At 37.5% G+C, this 23,781-nt stretch overlaps 1 long non-coding RNA gene across 1 annotated transcript; it reads right to left on the bottom strand.

Annotated features, from left to right (window-relative positions):
• Nucleotides 1–9,169: 9,169 nt before the first annotated feature.
• LOC120308274 lies at nucleotides 9,170–23,529 on the bottom strand. The gene is made up of 4 exons (XR_005556813.1): nucleotides 23,269–23,529; nucleotides 15,647–15,740; nucleotides 12,709–12,901; nucleotides 9,170–10,484 (listed from the first exon to the last, which is right to left on the bottom strand). It is a non-coding gene; the product is annotated as an uncharacterized LOC120308274 (long non-coding RNA).
• Between the last annotated feature and the right edge of the window lie 252 nt (nucleotides 23,530–23,781).

Below are 23,781 nucleotides of genomic sequence, written 5' to 3'. Positions count from 1 at the left end.
CACCAAATAAATGAACATAAAATACCTGTCATGAGTGTGTAGAGAGATCTTAGGGTGACTTTAGAACTGCTGCATTATTCCACAATACTCAGGTAGCTCTTCGGAATGAAAATTGCCTGAGATGTACAAAGAGCTTAGAAATGCCTTAAGTCTTATATTTCAGTTTCACATATTCTGTGGAGAAAACAGGCTCAGAGGCATGAAAACAGACTGGAAATAAGGCTACAAATTTGTGAAATAATTAATTTTCCCAGGAGCAAAATTAATCAATGCAAAAGAATAAATGTAACTCTCTCTAATATTAGACTATGTGTGCAGAAAACCATAGTGCTAAGATTTCTTCCCATCTATTTGTCACCTAATTGGGAAAGAAGTTGACAGTCAGAGGGAAAATAGGCCAACAGTGGACTTTAGCAATATTGTCTTAGTATTGATACCACACATATATTACAATAGTGTAATAAAGAAGCTGTTTCCATGTTGCTGAAGATACTTCATTTAGCTTGGCAGTTATGTGTTGGAGGGGGAAAGAGTTGACATTCACTTCTTCACTACTACCAAATACAAAGAAATGGTGTCCTGATTTTTTTCAAAGAAATTATTGTGGACTTTCCATATGGATGACATTCAAGATAACAAGATAACAGAGAGTTAAAAAATAATAAGTAGAAACAAGATACCATAGGCGATGTAGATTTCACACCAAATGGGCCCAACACCAATTACTCCAGAGCTTTCCTCATGCAAAGTCCCATCTGCATAAAAGTACAAACTTTGTATTTGATTAATTTTACATAGAAGTGGCACTAATGTCCTCATTGCATAAATGTTTGTCAGGAAAAAAAACATGTGCTTCTCTTAAACCCATTAAGAGAAGAAATGGACAACTGAATAATGTCAGAATTGAGCCAAGTATTCCGAATGGAGATGGCCTGGATTCAAAATAACAAATCAGTTTTTACAAGGGATGATTGTTGGAGAGTTCAGTTTTGAGCAAAAGGCCTGTAATTAAATAAAGCATTAACTCTAAAAATATAGAAACAGAAAGGAGGACCAGTAAAGAAAGTATTTACTGTATTTATTTAACATTACAGTTCAACTATATTGCCACAATCCATATAGATGATATGGATCAGACAAATTTATGGAAAATTGGGTTAATGGTTATCACTTCGAAAAAACAGCTTGTGATAAAATATTAATTGCTAGGAAGCACAAAGTAAACTGGCTGGTACCTTCACATCCAGATATGAGATTCCCAGATTCAGCTGATTAGCTACCATGACACATAATACTGGATTGGTTAAGCTTTTGATTTGGTCTAGCAAAGTTTTCCTTGGATTCTTTTGTGCTGGCAATGAAATCAAAAGAAACAAAAGTTATTCAAAGTGTAGTATCATTATACCTCAGGTACCTATAATATATAGCAGGTTTATACTATTTTCATATATGGAAAGTGCCAGATTGGAACCTATAGAAAGGTGTTTTCACCTATAATGATTGAGATTGTTAATCAAATATGAATCTATATCACCTGTCTTTGCATCACATGAAATCTATAGAAGGTTAGAGGACACATGCTTTAAATTCCATAAAGGTTAATAAAATGCTAGTAGATAGAATGAAAATGCTCTTCCATTATGCTCTTCCAGATGTTGCTGAATTTCATCTCCAAGCATCCCTTGGTATTGGGCATGATCATTTAGACTGCTCAGCAACAGACTTGCTACTCTTGATGCATAGAGTGAAATTTGTTTTTAGATTATTGATACCATTCAGACAAATGCAAGCTACTATTTAGTACATTTTTTTCAGAAATGGATAAGTCATTCTGCAACTTAGTAAAATAGAATGCTGCCTTATGCCAAATTAATCCACTGCTCTCAGACCTACCTACAGACATCAAAGGTTGACTTGAGAGTTTTTATTCCTTGCAAACCTGCTGCAAAGTTGTAAATTGAGAATTCTACAAGAAATGTATTGACTCCATTGTTGTGGTTAACTGTTATCATCCACTGTTATTATTTATAGACAGAGAAAGAAGAAATAGTTACTTGTCAATAGTTAACACAATGCACATAGTGAATGGAAGCTGTAGGAAATTTGGCCCATTATACAGAACAGGTCCTCAACCTTTCCAGCTCAATAAACCAGCAGAGGGTGGCAAAGGAGGGAGATGGTTTCGCACATACAACCTAATCCCATAAGTGGAGCTTCGCCTGCTTGACCACTGCTTGCGCGGCCCAGTTCCCAACAGACCGCGGATGGTACCAGTCCACGTTGAGGGCTCCTGATATAGAAGGTATAAGTCTGAGAAAGGCCAAAGGCCATTTTAAAAAATCAGTTTTTAATTAATTGCTTTAACTGGTTACTTAAATGTTTTGCAGATCTTCTCAAAAGTTTTAAAGTTTCTTAAAGATTAGATAAATTGGAAGTTAACACTTTTTTCTTCTTAACTGATAATTTTCGTTCCCTGCTTTTCCCTTTTCCTACTATCTTTATTTTCATTTGTATTTTCTATTACGAAATTTAATAAAAATTTAATCAATTGTAAAAGAAAATTGAAACTAAATATGTTGGTTGCACTTCAGTCAATCTATTTCCATATTTCTAAAGTTTTCATTAGATACTTTCAAAAGGAAAAAGAAAACTACAAACATAAAAAAAATCTGGGAATTGATCTCAAAGGCTGCTATTTCTCATATACCAGGGGTAGGCAACCCAAAACACTCAAAGAGCCACTTGGACCCGTTTCCCACCAAAAACAAAACACCGGGAGCCGCAAAATCCTTTTGATATCTAAAATGAAGATAACACTGCATATATCCTTTTTTATCTTTATTATAGGTGTGTGTGTGTTTGTGTGTGTGTGTTTGTGTGTGTGTATATATTTATACACACACACACACACAAATATATACATGTGTATGTGTACATACACATACAGGTAAAAAAAGGATATATGCAGTGTTATCTTCATTTTAGATGTCAAAAGGGTCTCTCTCTCTCTCTCTGTCTGTCTCTCTCTCTCCCTCCCTCTCTATCTGCCCTTGGTCTGCCTGCCACTCCTCTTCCCCCACTCTCTTTCTTTCTCTCTCTCTCTTTCCTCTCTCTCTCTCTCTCTCCCTCCCTCTCTCTCTCTCTCTCTCCTATCTGCTGCTCACCTGGCAAGCTTCAAGCTGTTGTCCAACAAGCTCAGGGTAAGCAACCTCGTCTTTTTTATGACTCATGGACTTCAACTCCCAGAATTCCTGAGTCAGCCTAGCTGGGCTAGCTAGCTCTCTCCTGCCCTTCCTGCTTCCTGCAGAGACGCAGCAAAGGGAGGAGCTCCGTCCAGAAAGCTTTTCAGCTCCTCGGAGAACACTGTGAGTGCATTCTTTTACACACACACGCACACACACACACACACACACACAGAGAGAGAGAGAGAGAGAGAGAGAGAGAGAGAGAGAAGGAAGCAGGGAAGCGCAATTGCCTCTCTCTGTCTCTGTCTCTCTCTGCAAAGGCAGAGGAGGCTGGGAGCCACCGGGGAAGGCTCAAAGAGCCGCATGCGGCTCCAGAGCCACAGGTTGCCGACCTGTGTCATATACTATACTCATATGGACAGCAGTATTACTAAGATGATTCAGTGGAGTGACTGCTGAATCATAATGAGAAGTAGAAAGAGAAGAAAGGCCATAGTTTTCTTCTCCTAGGGATATTATGTAGCTGATATTCAGCTCTCTCTGCTCTGATTTATTTATTCATCTAGAAATGGAACCAGGAAGAATTGTTTCATAGTTCTATGTTTAGAATGCAATTGTCATCTCATTTCCTCTCTATTAATCAGTTTCACATTCTTAACTTTGAGAATCATTGAGAAGTGATGAGCTTAATTTAAAAATCTATCTTTTACTACCTAATTTATCTTACTTTGTCACGGTAGCCTTGGCAGCTTGGCAGCTTTCAGACATGTGGATTCCATTGTAGGAGCTGCTGGGTAATTCTGGGAGTTGGAGTCCACACATCTGAAAGCCTGGAACTGTTCTAACATTTCCTTTTCTTGTCCTATCAATAGGATTGTTGCTTGAATTATATACACGACTGTATTCTCTGAGCTCCTTAGAGGAGGGATGAAATAGAAATGTAGCGGATAATATGAAGTGAGATTCTTTTACTTCCAACAAACACATGGCATAATTTGAAAGTTTGGAAGAAATATATGACTAAGCTATCATGAATGTGATGAGTAACATTTATAAGCCACAAAATTAGGGTAGTCCTCCATGAAATTGTGCCTCCTCCAGCTCTATTTAGCTTCTCTTTACTACTAAGGATTTCAGTTAAATAACATCCATGATGCCCTCTAAATACTACAAATCCTAAACAGGTGCATAAATACAAGGTTGTAGAGGCAGGTGCAAGATTGGGGGTGGGACTCCCTATCAAGATGTCTTATAGAAGTCACCTTGATCATTCCAGCACAGGGAGCTATTGCTACTTTCTCACCTTTTCTTTTCTCCACAGAACAAACAAATCTTTCTGCAACTTGTAACCCGTTACTCCTATCTAAGCTCTCCAAGTCAGTGAATGAGGAATGTAAAGTGTCCCGGAGCAGAAGCCACATTGGCTTCCATTCAGGTAGGCAGTTAAGAGATGCTCCTTCACATACATTATATAGGAAAAATGTGGTTTGAAACTGTAGCAGGAGAATTTCTGTGTGGTGCTGGGGACAGGCCCTGAGAAACCATCTTTCCCAAGGAGTCTGAGATGGGGGAGTGGGATGGGAGGGGGAGGGGAAAGAGCATAGAACAGTGTTGCTTATAGTTTGAGACAGCAGATATCACTGGCTGCTATGGAGGCTGCCTGGTAATCAGAGATGGATAGGTAACTGATTAGCATGCATATAAGGTTACAGGGACTTTCCATATTTTGCATAAACCAGCTTTTTCAGTCCCTTTCTCTGCTTTGGCCATGGTCTGATGGACTGTCTTGGTGTAATTTACTATGGCTCCTGAACTATAAAAAGAAAAAGATGTTTTACCAATTTTCCTATTACTTGGGCTACAATGGGAGAGTGGTAGAACTCTAATCAATTTTAGTTGGTTAAATCAAAATATAGGTCCTTCTTTTCAGGAGGAGGGGGAGGGAGGGAGGCAGAAAGGAAGGAAATATTTTAATGGTTTCAACTCCTTTTATGAACCTGTAATCCCTTAATCTGGAGTAGAGTTGGGGCAACTAGATGGAACTGAGTGTTACTGGCCAGATGTCCTTCCTGATGCCACGTGGAGTTCACAGATTTTTTTTTTCTTTGCGCCTTAGGAGAGAAACATTTACCGTTACCTAGCACTGAATTCTCAACCTTCTGAGTAGACACCACACTAATCAATGGTTTCAACAAGCTTTTCACAATTGAAAGACAGGTACATTAAAATAAGTTAACTTATTTTTAATAAGCTCAACGTTTTGCTGTTTTACTGGTGAACCTGAAAAAGAAATGGCTTAGAGGGCAGTGACCAGTAATTGTTAGGAAGGAGGCACACTGCCACAACATCTAGGAATGTTTGCCTACAATGAAATGAAACGTACCAAGTGAACCCAACATCCGTACTTCAACTGCCACAACACAGAAAATGTCACTGTTGATATGCAGCAGAAAAAGATGGATAGAGTTTGTCTTGGTAGTGTACTAGGGAAAGCAAAACACAATTTCATAGATTTTTCATCTTGAATTTCACTGGGACAATTGCTCCCACAGTCCATAATCTAGAAGTAAATGTGTTTAGGTGTTTTATACTCCCAACAGCACAAGGAAGCACACTTTTTATGCCCTTCCAACAATCACCACTCTGTGAGAGGGATTTGACTATGAAGTGCTAACCAGCTTCACATATATTATTTGAACCACCCAGGCAATAAAATTTCAGGGATGTTCTAATGAGGGATTTCTTACAACCATCAAGTATAGGATGATGTAGATTGTACAATTAAATTATCCCTTGTAAAAGCTCCAAAAAGTCATAACCTTGCCATCGATCTTTTACTTTACAAATCCTGTCTGTCTGCCTTAATGATTCTGAAATTATTTGTAATTATTCCTAATTATTTCAGAAACCCAGGCAGCCATAGTTTATTTTCTACCATTTGAAGGCAGGAAATTAACCCTGATCCATTGCTGCATAAGAAATTTGCCAGCTTGTGTGGCCAAATAAGGTTCAGGAGTCCATGGGGTTTGCTTGTATTCAGCTTTCTCAGGACTGGCGCGTCCTTTGTAATAATACATTATTTCTGAATAAACGTGATTTGTAAACAAGCTTATTTAATTCATAAACCAGCCCTTGTGCAATTCTTTTTTTCTTTTGTTTTCATTCTTTTGAAGATGCCTTTTCACTAACTGATTTAAAACATTAAAATATTCTCTGACTCAAGAACAGCTGCAAAAGTTCTTCCATTTCCCACTTCTTTACTCATGCTGGCTCATAACCAAAGCCAAATTCCTAGCAAGACCAAAAGCAGAGACGAAGCTATAAGAACAAGATGGTGTTTTTAACAGTCCTAACTAATAACAAGGCAGGTGAAAGATGGCCCAGCTTTTAATGAGAACACAACAGCAATACATTTCCAGAGATGTCTGACATTTGTTCAGTTTCTCTTAATTTTCTTGGAAAAGTCATTATCAAGAAAAGGAAGCAAATATCAACAATCCTTGCCAATGACTGTTGCTCATAGTGCTGTTCTGACTAAATCATTTAAAAAGATATGCTGTCTGGTGTGGATTTCTCCAATTCCCCAAATAAAAATAAGATCTGTGAAATATTTTTGTCCTTGCATTGTATCTCTACAAGGGGACTTGTTTCTAAAACAAACATTTGTTTTATTCAGAAATATTGAATAATTGCAGACATGGGTGGTCAAAGCAAAAGTGTTACATCAGAACAGTGAGAATTAACCCTGATATCTTTGAGAGAATGGAATGTTATTTCAAAACAAATTACTCTGAGAAAATACTTACAGGCAATTAATTTTGGCAATCTTTATTTATATATTTGAAATCTCCTTGAAGACAAATATCTTCCCAAGGCAGCTTCCAGGAGAAAAATGGAAACACATTTTTTCCATATATATATATAAAACATTATGAAGATAAACTTAAAAAGTCACTCTGACCTATAAATGTAATCCTATCATTTACCATAAAATAAATTTAAACTAGCTAAGACACCATAACTGTTCTAAGAAAAAGCAATGTGAGGCAAGGGGGAATCTGGTAGCATCTATTCAATTTGAAAAAAAAATTATTAAAAGGTACAAGTGTGTCACCTTTGAGCTCACAAAAGCTTATGCCTTTAAATAAAATAAGTGAGTCTTAAAAATACTACTAGGCTACTTCTGAGTTTGCTATCATAAGTTAACTAACTTTCCTCCTGAACTACAAAGTATTCATTTCTTAATGAAAGATATTAAATGGCAGGGCCCAACTTGTTCTTCAAAGAAAGATGAATTTTTCTTTCCCTTTGTACTGTAATATTTTCAAAAGAAGTAATAGATTGTCTTCTCAAGATCAGTCACTGTGGCTGCTAGCAACCAGGAAACTGCTGTGGAGTTTATGGAGGCTGTCATTAATGTATGAGTTATGAGTCAGATAACACATATGAATGGCCAGCAAGATAGAGCCCCCCACTGTGTGACTGAGTTGATGGCTTACCCATGTGCCTTGATAGGAGAACACTGGAAAGGAATACTGCCGGTTGGGAAGATGGCCAGAAAGTGGGCAGAGATCCAGAAGTTAATGGTAGAATAGTAAATTTAAGAAACAAAAAGAATCTAAGAAAGCCACTGTGTCCTAAGAAGGAGCAGGGCCAGAGGATTGAGGAATTCAAAGGAAAGGGTGTGGCCCAATAGAGAGACGACGTCTTAGAGGAAATAGGAACTTGAGATGGAAAACCTGGTATGAATTAGGGGCAAACTTTGAGGCACAGTCTATGAGGCTTTTATTTAAGGGTGGAAAATGGCTCAATCTTTCCCAGCAGGAAATCTGAGGTTGTGAAAGAAGATCCTGCAATTCTGTGAATAGTAGTAGGTAACCTGAAGAGGGAAGAATTCTGATCTGTAATGGACATTTCCTAACCTAAGTACTGAATTGAATACTAGGAACCCATACAAAATCATATCAAGTTGATGCAGGATTCTGTTCCCTCAATTTTTGAAATGGTAGGCTGCGATGGAAAGATACTTTTTGTATAAATAATCAGGGGAATGGGATGAAGACACTGTGGAAGAACTTCAGATATCATCAGGTGAGTATAACATTTAGATTTTGTGCATGTACTTTGGTAGCTCAAAACATTTCACTTTTGCAATTACCAACCTTCTCTAAATGGAGAGGGGCATTTGAAGTATAATTCAATTATTGAAATGGTCAGGTGGATCAATATGTTTTATTCAAGTTATCAAATAAAGGTAGTTAGAATATATGTTATTTCAGTATTTCCCATTTCCCCATAATGATTGCTGGCTTCAATGAACAAAAAGGTGAAGAAAATAAGTGCCTGGTACAAGTGGAACTGGGAAACAGGCATAGATTCTATGCCTGGGCCTCTTAAAATTTGAAAGGTCCTCAGAGTCAACAGGTGTGGCTAAGCAAACACAGTGATGAAAACCCCATTTATAATGAAGTTATTGGTTCAAGTATTGTAGATATTATTTGGATATTATATTAAGAGATGACAATGTTTTGATTTAATTTCCTGTCTATATTCTCCTAAGACTCTAGTAAATTCCACTTCTAGATATATGTATATGTGTGTGTGTGTGTGCATTCAGTCTCTTGCTATACTGATTCATAATTTAGCTTTCCAGTCTATTTATCATGAATAGCATTTCTTTTTATCACAAAGAATGCTTGTAGGTCCTTTAAACATTTTATGCATTCTAAATCCTGAGAATGGGTCTAACATCTTCTGCCTCTCAAGGTGGAAGAAACCATACTTTTTCACTTATCCGCCTCACTATCACTACTATGACTGATCATTTTTTAATCAGAAGACACCCAACTTCCTTTCAGTGAAGATATGGAGGGCAGTGATTCCTATCAGTGATATAGTATAGAACATTATAAGGGGTGGCTTTATTTGAAAACCTCCAGTGATGGAGCACCACATCTCCAGGAAATAGGCTGATTCTTTGCTAATTAGTTGGGAAATTTCCTTTTATTTCAAGTAACCAAGTATGAACAAATGATAGTTATGGCTGGTCCTCACAGTACAGGTGTGCCCTAGGGTCAAGTGATCATAATTTGAGTGCTTGGCAGCCTGTCCACATTTATGCCTGCAACATGCACCTGTCATCCCATCCCACTTAGAATCATTAAGTGAAAACTGTCTGTAATACCCTCTTCTCTGTGACAATTCTTCAATTACTGAAAGACTGCTATGATGTCTCTGCTTAGCCTTCTCTTCTTAGGCTAAACATATCCAGTTCTTTCAATAATCCTTCTTAGGGTTTAGCCACCAAGTTCCTCAGTATCTTTGTTGCTCTTCTTTGTCTTCTATCTCCTCAGCAGTCTACTTGCATGATGACTGAGACTACACACAGTATCTCAAGGGTGGTCTTACCAGTGTAATATAGAGAGGAAATATCACTTCCTGTAATCTTGATATTATACCTCTACTGATGCAGGCCAAGATTACATGAGCTTTTTTTGACTGTTGCACTATTGATTGATGCTTAATCTGTGGACTACTAAGATAGCTAGATATTTCTTGCAAGTACTATTGCGGTTTTACAAAAAAAATTGCATAATGAAACTATTTCCTTCAGAACATTGTATTAAGCAGCTTGTAATGACTACATTGTAATCAAAATGTTAATATCAGAGATGAAATTTGGGGTAGGGGAGCCTTCAAGTCTTCACCATTGGCAACCGCAAGGAATAGTCCTTTAAGTTTTCTTCGTAAGAATTTGGAAGTGGTTTGCCCTTGCTTTCTTCCAAGGCTAAGAGAGACTGACTCGCTCAAGGTTACCAAATGTTTTGTGCCTCAGGTGGAACTAGAACTTACCTTCTGGTTTTCAGCTGATGCTTTAACTGGGCCACTGAAAGGTTTTCAAAAGTGAAAGATGTCTTTAAGTCATAGTTGTTGTAATGGTTTCTATAACAATTTTTTATGGCCTTACTCTAACTGTTACCAAATGCATAGAACAGAGATACTTCGACTAAAATATTTCTCCATTTTGTCATTTATAGGCTTCATTACCACAGCACAGGATTTTTACAGCTGAACTTTCTACATGTTTACTCAGAGCAAGTTAAGACTCATTGAATTTAATGAGCCTTACTTCCATGAAAGTGGGATAAAGAATTCACACTTGTTTTCCACCACTGGAAGACCATTGCTTGAAAACCAGGTAGCTTAAGACATTCCCTCTTACAAGCCAAACATAACCATAGCATGTGAGAAAAGACACATTTCAGACTCCCACAAATACTGTATTTCATCCACATGATCCTGAAATAACAAAAAGGGCAGAGTCAAAAAGGCTCCTTTTCACACACAAGTTACACATTTGTAGTACCGGTTTTAGCAACACTAAAATAACAGCCATCCTGAGAACATAAGCAAGGACAGCAGAAGTAATAATGTATATGTCCTTTCATTTTTTTTATTTTTGCCAAGTAAAAGGTGAGAGATGTGAGATTATTCCCCTGTCCTGGACCTGGATAGCCAAAGTAACAAAAAAGAAAAACTGAAATATCCAATGTTTATCTTTACATGTGTCCCAAAATCAATGCATTCTACTTAGAGCATGAAAACCAAAAATGAGGGGGCTAAGACTTGTTCCATTCGAGGGCACTAAAACAGTGTTATCAATCTCAGCAACTTTAAGATATTCTGGATTTCAACTCCCAAAATTCCCCAGCAACCACTGGTGAGGAATTCTGGGAGTTGAAGTCTAGGCATCTTAAATTTGTTGCAGCCGAAAAAATAAAGCAGACACAAAAAGTGGCTGAAAGTGTAAATCTCCATATTATTGTTATCTCTTTTTCTCTCTTTTTCCCCACTTAAAAATAAAGACAGTTTCTTACTTTAGCCAGCACATGGACAAATGAAAAAATGACTCAATTTTGGGAGATGTGTTATGATGCTTAAAAATAACCAAAATAAATGATTTTCTTCTTCACCTCTTCTGTGAAGGCACATCAATCATGTTACCCCACATTTTTTTAATTTAAGAGCAGAATTTCCAAGAATATGATTTTTTTTTCTTTCCTATGCTGTGTTAACAGAATGTATTCTGTATAATCCTTCTTTACTTCCGTCTCTATGGAGAAAAATAGTTTGTCTCTATAACTTCAGACAAATAACTCCAATATTAGAGCAGACAAGTCATTCAGACACTAGTCTTCAGATTATCCTGAGCAACCATGGCTTCCAAGTAATAGGATTTTATTGTCTGTTATAGAACACATCATTACTTGTATAATAAGATGTGGATTCTCCCCATCCCAAAGCTTCATCTTTCTCAGTGTTTGATAATTTGTTTGTTTGTTTATTTATTTATTTAGAAAATTTATATAGCTGCCTATCACTCACAGTAACTCTAAGCGACTTACAAACAATAACACAGTATAGAAAAATAAATAACACCCCCCCCTCCAAGACAATACACAATTGAACAAGCCATTTGATGGCCTCCATCCGACTCTGGATTCCCCAGGCCCACTAGCAAAACTATGTCTTCAGGGCGTTACAATTTCTGAAGGGAGGATATTCCAAAGGTCCTTCTTGTGGGTTCTGCCTTAGGGGATAATATTCCTTGCCTTGCCTCTGTAGTTGGCACTACTACCGCTGTTTCCCCCATTTCTTATAGAAAATCAATCAGCCATAGCACTGATTTCAAAAAGACATTCCTCCAATAGATTGTATCTTTCAGCTTTCTTTTAAAAAGTAGGAAGAAAATAATTTTGCAGAGTAGTTGACCAATGGCTGCACACATCACCCCATTTGAACAACTGGAACAAAACACAGGTAATTGCTCCCATGCCAGCCATTGGTACAAACAGAAGTTCCCCATTTATAAAATATTTTAAAAAACCTAACTATCACTAAGTGTTATATCTTATGATTTATGATGAAGTGTTGTATTTCACGATTTATGATGAATGCATTTTCATGTTGCATATGATCATGATTATCACTATTATCTGTATGTACACTGAGAGCTTATGCACCAGAGACAAATTCCTTGTGTGTCCAACCACACTTTGGCCAATAACGAATTCTATTCTTTGGCTATTCTACTCTTTGGATCGCAAACAGTAACAGGATGATAGTACTGACTCATCTGAAAGACTCTTTCACTGCACAAGTGGGACTGAGCACACATGGGTTAATAGCAGAGATCTTCTGCAGGCAAGAATGAGATGGATGGCATATAAATTTAATAATAAATAAGTAGCTAATAAATAAATTTTGTTCTTTTTCCTTTTGACAACCGGCATGTACTAACGATGGTTGCAGCATCCTGGGGTCATATGATTGCCATTTGCAACCTTCCCAGCCAATCAATGAGGGAAAGCTGGATTTGTTTAATGACCATGTGATTCACTTAACAACTGCAGTACTTAATTCTGTGACAAAAAGATTGTAAAATTGAACACAATTCACTTAACATCAGCCTTCTTTAGCAACAGAAATTCTAATACAATTACGGTCATAAGTTGAACACTACCTGTACAAGAAAGGTAAATCCATGTGTTTTTCTTCAATATGTAACATTCACTACATGGCTATGTGGAACCCATATATCTTGAGGTTGCCCTTGAAAGATGTATGAACAAGGATGAAAACCCTAAAACAGCAATACAGTTAACAATCATTTTAAGCCAGTGTCAGTCTAGTGCTGTACATAACATCACAGGGGCCTGCAAACCAAAAACAATAAAAATGTTAAGTCATATTTGTGCTGTGATGAGATACATGTAAAAAATAGCCATGTCCTCTTCCTACCTACTTTGGCATCAGCCCTGCCTACATTTTCAATAGATTATTTGTGGGAATTATCCATCTCTGCATAGAATAGAGCTTCCCAAACCTGGATCAATTACTCAGAATTGGCTGAAAGTGATTTTTCTTTGGGTAATGACACACAAACTTATTACCCAAGCACAACAGGGAATTTTAACTTGACAAAGTATTTTACCTACATTTGAAAAACAGTTTCATAGAAAGTTATTTAAAATTGCTCTAGATTAATTTCCTATTAACACAAATTATAGAGAATGTATGAAATGCAAGATCTCAATCATATATAATTTTTGGATTTTCAGACAGCAAATAACCAATCTGGTTTTATATTTGAACTTTGCAAAATATTTCCAGGATTTGTGCTATATAAATTGCAGGTTTGTAAATGTTAGGTTCTGCAACTTGAGCCCTTTTGCTTTTGTAATTCCAACAAGTGCATTTGAGTACTAGCATACCAGAAATGACCTGGGGCTTATTGGCCATAAGCCTACATGTGCCCTCAATCACAGGCCTAAACCCCCACAGATTATGTACATGAAACCACATTTTACAGTAGAACTGAATTACACTGAATGCATAACAAAGCGTGCTATTTTTAGAACATGCTGCTTTTAAGTGGACATTTTAAAAGAGGAACCTACAAAAGTTAGATGTATGATCTGGTAGTAATTACCTCCTACAAATGTGACTCATTCCTGCAATTTGAACGTATATGTTTGATGTCCCAAGATCAGCAGTTCTTATAAATAAATCTCTGAATCACAAACAAGAGCCTTAAATGTTCAAATATTTCTGGATACTTGGGAAAGTGGTAGGGATTTTTCCACCAGTTTTTAGCTTCATAACAAAATTCCAAAAGTAACAATTTTGATATTTAAGGTAGGTAAATGTTAATAAAAGGCAGGGTGGATAGTAAGATGTATACAAGCATCAGATGCACAAGACAATTTTCCCTTGTCACATGCACCTAGTTTTGCACACACCTGCCAGCCTTGCAAAGATGGATGTTTGGTATATAGAGGGCAGACTGTAATTTAGACTTACTGGGAATATAATGCTTGTAGAGGGGGATATTTCTTATATTTCCTTCAGAATCAGAGACTTTGGAAAGTGCCATCTGAATCTTTAACAACTTGGTGCCAGACAAAATGCAATGCTGAGTTAGAGAAAGGAAGGACTAGCAATGTGTAATAGGATGGCCTGACCTTTTCCAGAGGAATATATAGGATCACCCCCTCAAAACAAGATTTACAGAAATGAAAGTTGGTCAGATTTTGATCCCTGAGACAGAAAATACCACAACTGTGTCTCTCCTGACTACAAAATGCTATCATAATCAGTTACATGAGTAACGGTTTCCTGCCCTTTTACAACACTAAAGTCATTGCCCAAGTCAGCTGCTTCATTCTTCTTTGTAGCAGGGCTGGTTCACATTCAGCTTTTTCAGTAACTGCACTATAAAAGGAGATGACTTCCTATGACTATTAATGTACAAACTGTAACAAATTAGACTGGATTGAGCCAAAAAAAAATTAATGGATGGTAGATTAGGGATACTAGTGAAGGCAACTGTGTTCTTCAGTGCAGAGGGTGTGTGCTGAACACAGGCAACCTTATCTATTCAACAAATAAACAACTTGGATATGCAGAAAGTGGACATGGGCATCTGGAAAATATAGATAAAAAGATCTTAAGCCAATAGATGAATATGGCTTACAGGTGCTGAGTATGACAATTGCATCTAGCAGTCTTCTTTTCCCTGTCATTAGACTGTTTAAAATTTCTAACATATTTTCCATTTCTAATAGAAAAAATGTAGTGATTGAAACCATTACTAGTACTATGATATAAAGCTTTATAGTTACCTACTTCTTTAAGTTCCTTCCAATAAAAAAATGTCATGGCTTTTTCTTTATGGTTAGGAAGATTACTTTGTTCTTTGTATAAATTCCAAAATATCAGTCACATAATAATGGATTCCTAAATTGAAGACAATTTTATACTATACAAAGTTTGACTTCTATTGATTTTTCTTCAATATAACACAGCATCTGAAATCATTTTCACCCTTCCTACCTTCTTTCCTCTCTTAATTTTGTGGCCCCCAATATTTAGTTTACGAAAGCTAATAACCTAATTTTTTTTTTAAATGTCAATGGTTTTTGCTACAGCAAATTCATGCATTTGCCTATCTGGAATTTACATATTGCAAGCATATTGCTACTTTATTTTGACTGCTTATATGTATTTGAGTTTTAATATTTGCCTTTTTATTTGCTACATGTATTTTGTGGGTTTTTTTTTCCTTCAGCCTCTTAAACAGTTTGACCTGTCTTACCCTTTTTTAATTTGTTGCTAAATTCTACTCTAAGATTTTCAGTCTTGGTGTTCTTCCTGACCTTTATCCCTTCCTTTTCCGTACTCTTAGGATAGTTTCCCTGAACATATTTGTTCCTCTTCCCTCCCCCCCCTCTTTTTGTTTTGTTTTTTGTTTTCCTTTCTCTCCTAAATGTAGTTTTCTTCTATTCTCCAAGAGATTCAATATGTAAATTAGTTTGCACTATTTAATTTTTTAAAATATGTATAATTATTTGCATATTCTGCTGTTCTTTTCCTTTCACACAACAGATTCATGTGCTCACCATTAATTTTTTTCTGCTTTTTTTCAGTCTTAGATTATAGAAGATCAAGTACAGGAATTTGTTTTGCTCATTTGTAAAAGCAACTGTCGTATCTCTGAAAAATAAAACAAAAATCAAAACTGTACTGTAGAAGGGTACAGTCTCAGGAAATTGTGAACTTCAGCATAACTTGAAGAAATGCTAAACACTCTAAAGAGAAAAAGAAATCCTTATTTGAGTTTCAAATAAGACCACTGACAGAAAACAAAACTTGAAACTTACCTTTTTTAGAAAAATGAAAACATGTATTATAACGTGCATATACCTATAATAATACATACACACTTTATATATTTTATCTACTCTTTCACTGGGTGTAGGCCATTGTGAATTTTGAAAATAAGTATGAAAAGACCACAGTCGAAAAATTATAAACTGCCATTTCTGGTCAGGCTTAAAGACAAAAATATCTTTCAAGGAAATAATAGTTAATAAAAGGAAGATAAAACATTGGATAAGTCCTTGGTCTTTTGCCTTAAATCAATTTTCAGCTGCTTCTAGTTTTCCTGAGTTGCAGCTGTTCTTTGTGGCTAGGTTTGCCTGCATATCACTAAAGAATCCAAGGAAACACATAAGCTCTTCTGCTGCTAAACTAAAGGAAGGAGCTGGGTTGCCAAAGAAAGAGAACTGCTGATGCTGGAGGTCACTACCAGCTGCCAAAAGCCTACAGCCAGAATCTGAACGTTCTTAACTTACATCAAAAATATTCCTTTCTCTGTGAGATCATGCGTTCCTCTGCTTTTATTCTGAAAATCATGGAATGCTCTTACAAAAAGGCTGCCCTGTCTAACTGGAGAACAAATTCTAGTTGCATGCATATATGAGGACGCATATATGCAAGGAGGCACTAAAAGCACAATTCCTATGATTTTTGCTTTTTTTTCCCCACTCATTTCAAATAAATCTGTCCATCTATATTTTCTACTTGTTTTATAAAGTAATTTTGGCAACTCCTTAAAAAAATACATCATACTGAATACGTGCTCATTTGCTGAGGACAAATTCAGTGGTGAAGCTAATCCTACCTAGCCTGAAGACAATCCTGTATTATTAGCTGCTGTATTGTAATGATTAAGGATAAAGAGATTGTCCTAGGGCTGGGGTCTTCAGCATGCTTGGCTGAGGAATTCTGGGAGTTGAAGTCCATAAGTCATAAAAGGGCCAAGTTTGAAGACGTCCTAGGGAGAAAGTATTGCTCACAATTCTAATTCACCACCAGAAACATGGGCCAATATCTTTAAATATTGACCACTATCACAACATTACTTCTTAAATATGTGCACATTCCAGTAACTTCTTTTCATATATCCCAATCAGGAATAATACAATTTGTTCTTGTGTTATAAACTTTCCATGCTTCAGAAACAGCTGATTATGATAAGATAAGATAACCTTTATTGCCATTTTTTACTATAAGCACACTGGCCCACATTAAAAATGAAATTCTGTTGCCTCCTCTCGAAAGTATGTATTTACCCATACACAAACGTTCTCTTCAGGGCTGTGTCCTAAGTCTGTTGTTGTTCACCCTGTTGACTCATGACTGTTTATCAGGTTTGCTACCAACCATATTGAAAAGTATGCAGATGATACAACAGTAGTGGGCCTTATTCAAGATGACAGTGAGGAAATAAATTTGCCACAAGGAAATAAAGGGTTTGGTGAACTGATGTAACAAGAAAGCCTTGTTTTAAACATAGGAAAAACTAAAGAGATCATTGTCCATTTCAGAAAAGACAGGCACAACCACATTCCTCTTTGTATTAATGACATATACACATGCTACACACACACACACACATACACACCCATATATATATATATATATATATATATATATATATATATATATATATATAATTACTGTCCATTTTGAATACATAGTGGAAAGAAAAAACTTGAGAGTTCACAAGGTTGATGCTATATGGAACAAAACTGGCTGAATCTGGATGTTTTGCTTCAGATACCACAGTTACCCAGAAGGTAACAAGGAAAACAGGTCGTGGAGAGGATTTGTAGCATCCCAGACAATCCTGCGGACCTTGTTTGAGCATCGCTTATGTGCTATGTCCTGGACAGAAAGAACTGAACTGCCAATAATCTTTTCAGCCATCCTCACCACGCTCTACAACGCCCTCCTGTCTGAAGCAGTGATGCTTCCAAACCAGACTGTGATGCTGTATGACAGGATGCTCTCGATCGTCCCTCTGTAGAAAGTGGTCAGGACAGAGAAGGAAGATGTGCTTTTCTCATGCAACACAGAAAATGCAGGCACTGCTATGCCCACTTTACCGGTGTCTCACTGTTGAGTGACCAAGCTAGTGTACTTGTTAGCTGCACACCCAGAAACTTGATGCTGCTAACCACCTCCACAGGAGAATCATTAATACAAAGAGGAGTGTGGTTGTGCCTGTCTTTTCTGAAATCGACAATGATCTCTTTAGTTTTTCCTATGTTTAAAACAAGGCTTTCTTGTTACACTAGTTCACCAAACCCTTTATTTCCTTGTGGCAAATTTATTTCCTCACTGTCATCTTGAATAAGGCCCACTACTGTTGTATCATCTGCATACTTTTCAATATGGTTGGTAGCAAACCTGACAAACAGTCATGAGTCAACAGGGTGAACAACAACAGACTTAGGACACAGCCCTGAAGAGAACCTGTGCTCAAGAAAATAGTGGTAGAAATATTAGTCCCAAGTAATATTTAGTAGTTTGGTAGATTAATAGTACAGGCCATGAGGATAGCTTTATTTTTTTTATATTTTGTTAGTCTTTTGAAGGCTGCAAAGGGTATTGCTATGATACAGTGCAGAAGCCAGATTGAATTCTTCAACCCAATTTGAAGCTAGAATTTTTCTTATACTAGCCAGATGTTTAAGGAGCATTTTAAGCCTTATGAGATGCTTAACCCATCTAACTGAATGTTTGTTTCATTGTTGTCATTTTTAATTAAAAATACAGCAGTAGAAATCACCATTTTATTACCTATATTGAATTGCTTTCAATATAATTGCTTTCTACATATGGATATTATCTATATGGTGAGATATGGCATAAAGTCAATTGTTGCACTGTTGTATGCAGATCTGAGCGTATCATACAGTCTATCAAAGTGACTCATTTTAAGGTTAGCATAAAGGAGAAATGGAGAAAGATAGAAATTCTAATCTGGATTTTGCACTAATAACTTCAAAATGCCTAACCATCTTTAATAGTTTTAGATCCCATCAGTAGATTACATAAAGCCAGGTTTGTGTCTGGCATCTATTATATAATCAAAATTGGTTGGGGAATTTCTTTTTTTCAGTATTTTGGGACTGTGATCTATATTTTTAATATAAATATATATATGAAGTAGTAATGATCTTGGGTCAGAAAAGTTTATTCTCTTTGTTTGCTCAAGTTCACTAAACCCACAATTTCTTAATCTCAGTGATTTCCTCTTCCTCTGTGTTAGACAACCCTACTTGTTGAAAAACTGTTAATGTATAATGCAAGATGGTTCTTGGCTCATTGTACACCAGAAATAATAACAATAACACTTAGACTTATGTACCGCTCCTTAGGGCTTTACAGCACGTTCTAAGTGTTTCAGAGTCAACATATTGGTCCCAATAATCTGGGTCCTCATTTTATCAACCTCGGAAGGATGGAAGGCTGAGTCAATCTTGAGCTGGTCGGGATCGAACTCCTAGCTGTGGGCAGAGTTTGCCACCACAGCTCTTGTAAATACTCTGAAACAAATCTTCTGATCATTTAGATTCCTGATGAAACAACACCAATTACATATTTGGTAATCAAAATGAAACAAGAACATCAACCAATTATTATTCAGAACCTACTGAAGATATAAACTCCAGAAAGCATTAGGATTTAGGCAGATCTATATGCATTAATTTGGCAGAATGAATTTTCTACTTTTAAGGGTCAGTTGTGAAACTATAGGTTAAATAGTTATTTTTAAGTTTTAATAAATAAATAAACCAGTCTTGGCTTTCAGTTTTGGTAGCAAATCATCCTGGGCTGAACCTCTTTGCACATTTTTCTGAATGTCTTTTCTTGAAACAAAGTCTTGTTTCTAGCATATCATTATATCAGAGCTACAATAATAAACTCTTTTTTTCCATGTCCAGCATTAAATGACCCTTCTAGTAAAATTGGGAATAATAACAAACTGCAGAAAATTATGGCAAAACTGAATTAAGAGAGTTACTAATATGTAAGACTTCTGTCTGGGTCACAATTGCTGTTGTTATGAGAGCAAAGGCAAGTCTTTGCTCTCATAAGACCTGTCTGGAACTCCATGAGAGGAGGCATCATCTGTATCTCTGCGAAGATGCTGTTGCACTGAGTGAGGACAATTACAGAGAAGGCACAATTCCTTGGTCCCATAAGATGGCAATTTTTATTATTGGGGACCTGGAATGCAGCCAATATGCTGAAACATACCAGCCAGGCAAAAACAGTTGCCATTTCTAACTTATTTCAGACAGAATAATAATTTCTCTTCTGATTGTCAACATTTTATAATTTGGCCAAGATCATGCTGAAGTATTACACTTCAAAATATAAGCTAATACAATCCTGGGTTGCATAAACAGAGGCACAGAATCAAGATCATGTGAAAAATTAGTATCGCTTTATAAACCTCAGTAAGAGCTCACCTGGAATACTGCAACCAATTTTGGTCACAATATTACAAAGAGATGTTGAGACTTTGGAAAAAGTTCAGAGACGAGCAACTAAAATGATCAAAGCCCTGGAGACTAAAACATATGAAGAACAGCTGCAGAACTTGAGTTTGGCTAGTCTAAAGAAAAGGAAAAATAGGGGGAACATAATAGGGGGAACATAATAGCAGGCTCTGTTCTGGGCCCAGTGCTCTTCAATACCTATATCAACGATCTGGACAAGGGGATAGATGGGGAACTCATCAAATTTGCAGACGACACCAAGCTGGCAGGAATAGCCAACACTCCAGAAGACAGGGTTGAGACACAGAAGGATCTGGACAGACTTGAACACTGAGCGCTATCTAACAAAATGAAATTCAATGGTGAAAAAAGCAAGGTTTAACATTTAGGCAAGAAAAAAAACAAATGCACAGGTATAGTATAAGGGGTACCTATCTCAGTAGTAGTAACTGTGAGAGGGACCTCAAAGTCCTAGTAGACAATCACCTAAATATGAGCTAGCAGTGTGGTGCAGCTGCCAAAAAGGCCAACACAGTGCTAGGCTGCATTGAGGGACAGAATCAAGATCACGTGAAGTGTTAATATCACTTTACAATGCCTTGGTAAGGCCACACTTGGAATACTGCATCCAGTTTTGGTCACCACGATGTAAAAAAGATGTTGAGACTTTAGAAAGAGTACAGAGAAGAGCAACAAAGATGATTAGGGGACTGGAGGCTAAAGCATATAAGGAACGGTTGCTGGAATTGGGTATGTCTAGTTTAATGAAGAAAAGGACGAAGGGGGGCATGATAGCAGTCTTCCAATATCTCAGGGGCTGCCACAAAGAAGAGGGTTTCAAGCTATTTTCAAAGGCGCCTGAAGGCAGGACAAGAAGCAACGTGTGGAAACTAAGCAAGGAGAAAAGCAACTAGAACTAAGGAGAAACTTCCTGATAGTTAGAACAATTAACCAGTGGAACAACCTGCCTCCAGAAGTGGTAAATGATCCAACACTGGAGGTTTTTAAGAAGAGATTGGACAGCCATTTGTCCAAAATGGTATAGGGTTTCCTCCAAGGTCCCTTCCAACTTTACTATTATTAGTAGTAGTAGTATTCCAGTATTTGAGAGGCTGCCACAAAGAAGACGGCATTAAACTATTCTCTAAAGCACCAGAAGGCAGGAGGAGAAACAATGGTTGAAAACTGAACAAAGAGAGAAGCAACCTGGAATTAAGGAGAAACTTCAGAAATTGTGAGCACTCCATCACTGACGTTTTTAAGAAGAGACTAGACAGTCACGTATCTGAAATGGTATAGATCAGTGATGGCGAACCTTTTAGAGACCGAGTGCCCAAGAACTGGCCCTGCCCTGCTCCACCCCCCTGCCCTACCCCTGCTATGCCCCTCATCCCCTGCCCCACCCGCCCACAGGACCACTCACCGCCTTCAGGGCCCACCGCAGATCGCCCAGGCAGCCCAGCAGCACTATGGCGGCCACACCCTCTGCCCGTGCCCTGCAGCATCAACTGCATGATGGGGTGTGAAGGCAGAGTCTTGTCTACACTGCCTGGCTGCCATGTCCTTGGCTATGCTGCTCCGTGTGGGCCACGCTCGAGGGCGACTCTCTTTCAGGGGAGCTTCTGGAGAGGAGGGGGTTGTGGGGGGAGGCAAGGCTGGGGCAACGGCACGTGTGCCCACAGAGAGGGCTCCAAGTGCCGCCTCTGGCACCTGTGCCATAGATTCCCACCACTGATATAGATCCTCCTTTTTGAGCAGGGGCTGGATTAGAAGGTTCTATCCTATCCTATCCTATTCTATCCTATTAAAATAAGCCATGTTACAAAACATTCTCCATGATCTGACAGGTTCTGGATTTTTCCTCTGTCATAATATTATTCAATAAAAAGAAAATCAACTTACAGGCAATCCTAGACTTACAATCATTTGCTTAATAGCAATTGCAATAGTATTTAGACTTATATACCACTTTGTAGCCCTCTCTAAGGAGTTTACCGAGTCAGCATATTGCCTCCAACAATCTGGGTCTTCATTTTACCAATCTCTGAAGATGGAAGGCTGAGTCAATCTTGAGTTGGTCAGGATTGAACTCCTGATAGTGAGCGGTGAATTAGCCTGCAATACTGCATTCTAGCCACTACACCATGACTTAATGACTGTTTGAAGTTATGATGGAGCTGAAAGAAGTGACTCACAATCAGTCCTTGCAGTTATGACCACTGCAATATCCCTGCAGTTACTTGATTATGATTTGAGTGTTTGGCAACCATTGCATATTTACAATAATTGCAGTGCCCTACGGTCACATGGTCGCTACTTGTGGCCTTCTTAGCCATCTTCCAATAAGCAAAGTGAATGGGGGAGGCCATCTGGCAAATTTTCAAGTCACAATAACTGGATGTCTTGTTTAACAATTGCAGTGATTTGTTTAATGACTGTGGCAAAAACTGTCATAAAATCAATGCAGTTATGTGATGCCTCACTTAACAATCATATTGCTTAACAATGATTCTTCTACTCCCTATTGTAGTCATAAGTCAAAAGACTATCTGTACTAATTATTTTAAATGTTCTTATTATTAATTATGATGTCTCAGTTTTCATATGCTGCGGGAACAAGATGGAAGATAGAAAAGTAAGTTCTGCAGCCTCTAATGAAAGAATAGATAATATTCCTGCTGATTACATACCATAATGTCTCTCTTGTTCTCCTTATATTTCATCCACCTACTGCTTAGCTTAAGAAATGCCCTCTGGATCTTAGAAATTATATTCCTCCATATAGTATATACCTAATGGAAAGACATACTGGAATCTCACATCATTACCATTCCTGCACGTATTCCATATTTAAAAGTCAACTGGACTGATAATAAAATACTTACAATAGTAGCTAATAATTTTAGCTCAGATGTAGGATGAGGCTGAAGATTCATTCTCCAAGCTTGTGAGTTGGTTTCCAAATATTTCATTACCAGGCTAGGTAACATCTTCAGCAGAGTTTAGGGGATGTCTGTCTCGGTGCTTTTCGTTTATAAGAGCTTCCAATGTGAGTGTGTCAAATGAGGGTCTTGTGATGGGTCAGGTGTGAGTCATCAGTGAGAGGCTTGTGATGGATCTTGTGATGGGGAGGTTACATCAGGTCAGGATCCTTGAAAGGTGAACTGCTGGTGGTTGACACACTGCATCACAGCACTAAAAAAAGAAGAAGAGAAATGGCTGCTTGACATCTTTCTCTGTAATGGCTATCCCAAAAACTTTGTATTCGACACACAGCACCCAAAGCACACCACACCACACAGCTGACCACCACACAAAAACTAACCTTATCATATACAAAACAAGAAATGACAGCCAGAATTCTCCAACCCCTAGGAATAGCAATAACCCACAAACCC

The sequence above is a fragment of the Crotalus tigris genome, unplaced genomic scaffold (assembly GCF_016545835.1).
Source record: "Crotalus tigris isolate CLP2741 ecotype Arizona unplaced genomic scaffold, ASM1654583v1 scf7180000017890.1996003, whole genome shotgun sequence".
Classification (NCBI taxonomy): domain Eukaryota; kingdom Metazoa; phylum Chordata; class Lepidosauria; order Squamata; family Viperidae; genus Crotalus; species Crotalus tigris.
The sequence above is the reverse complement of the archived record's forward strand: the minus strand, read 5'-3'. Positions and strand labels throughout refer to the sequence as shown.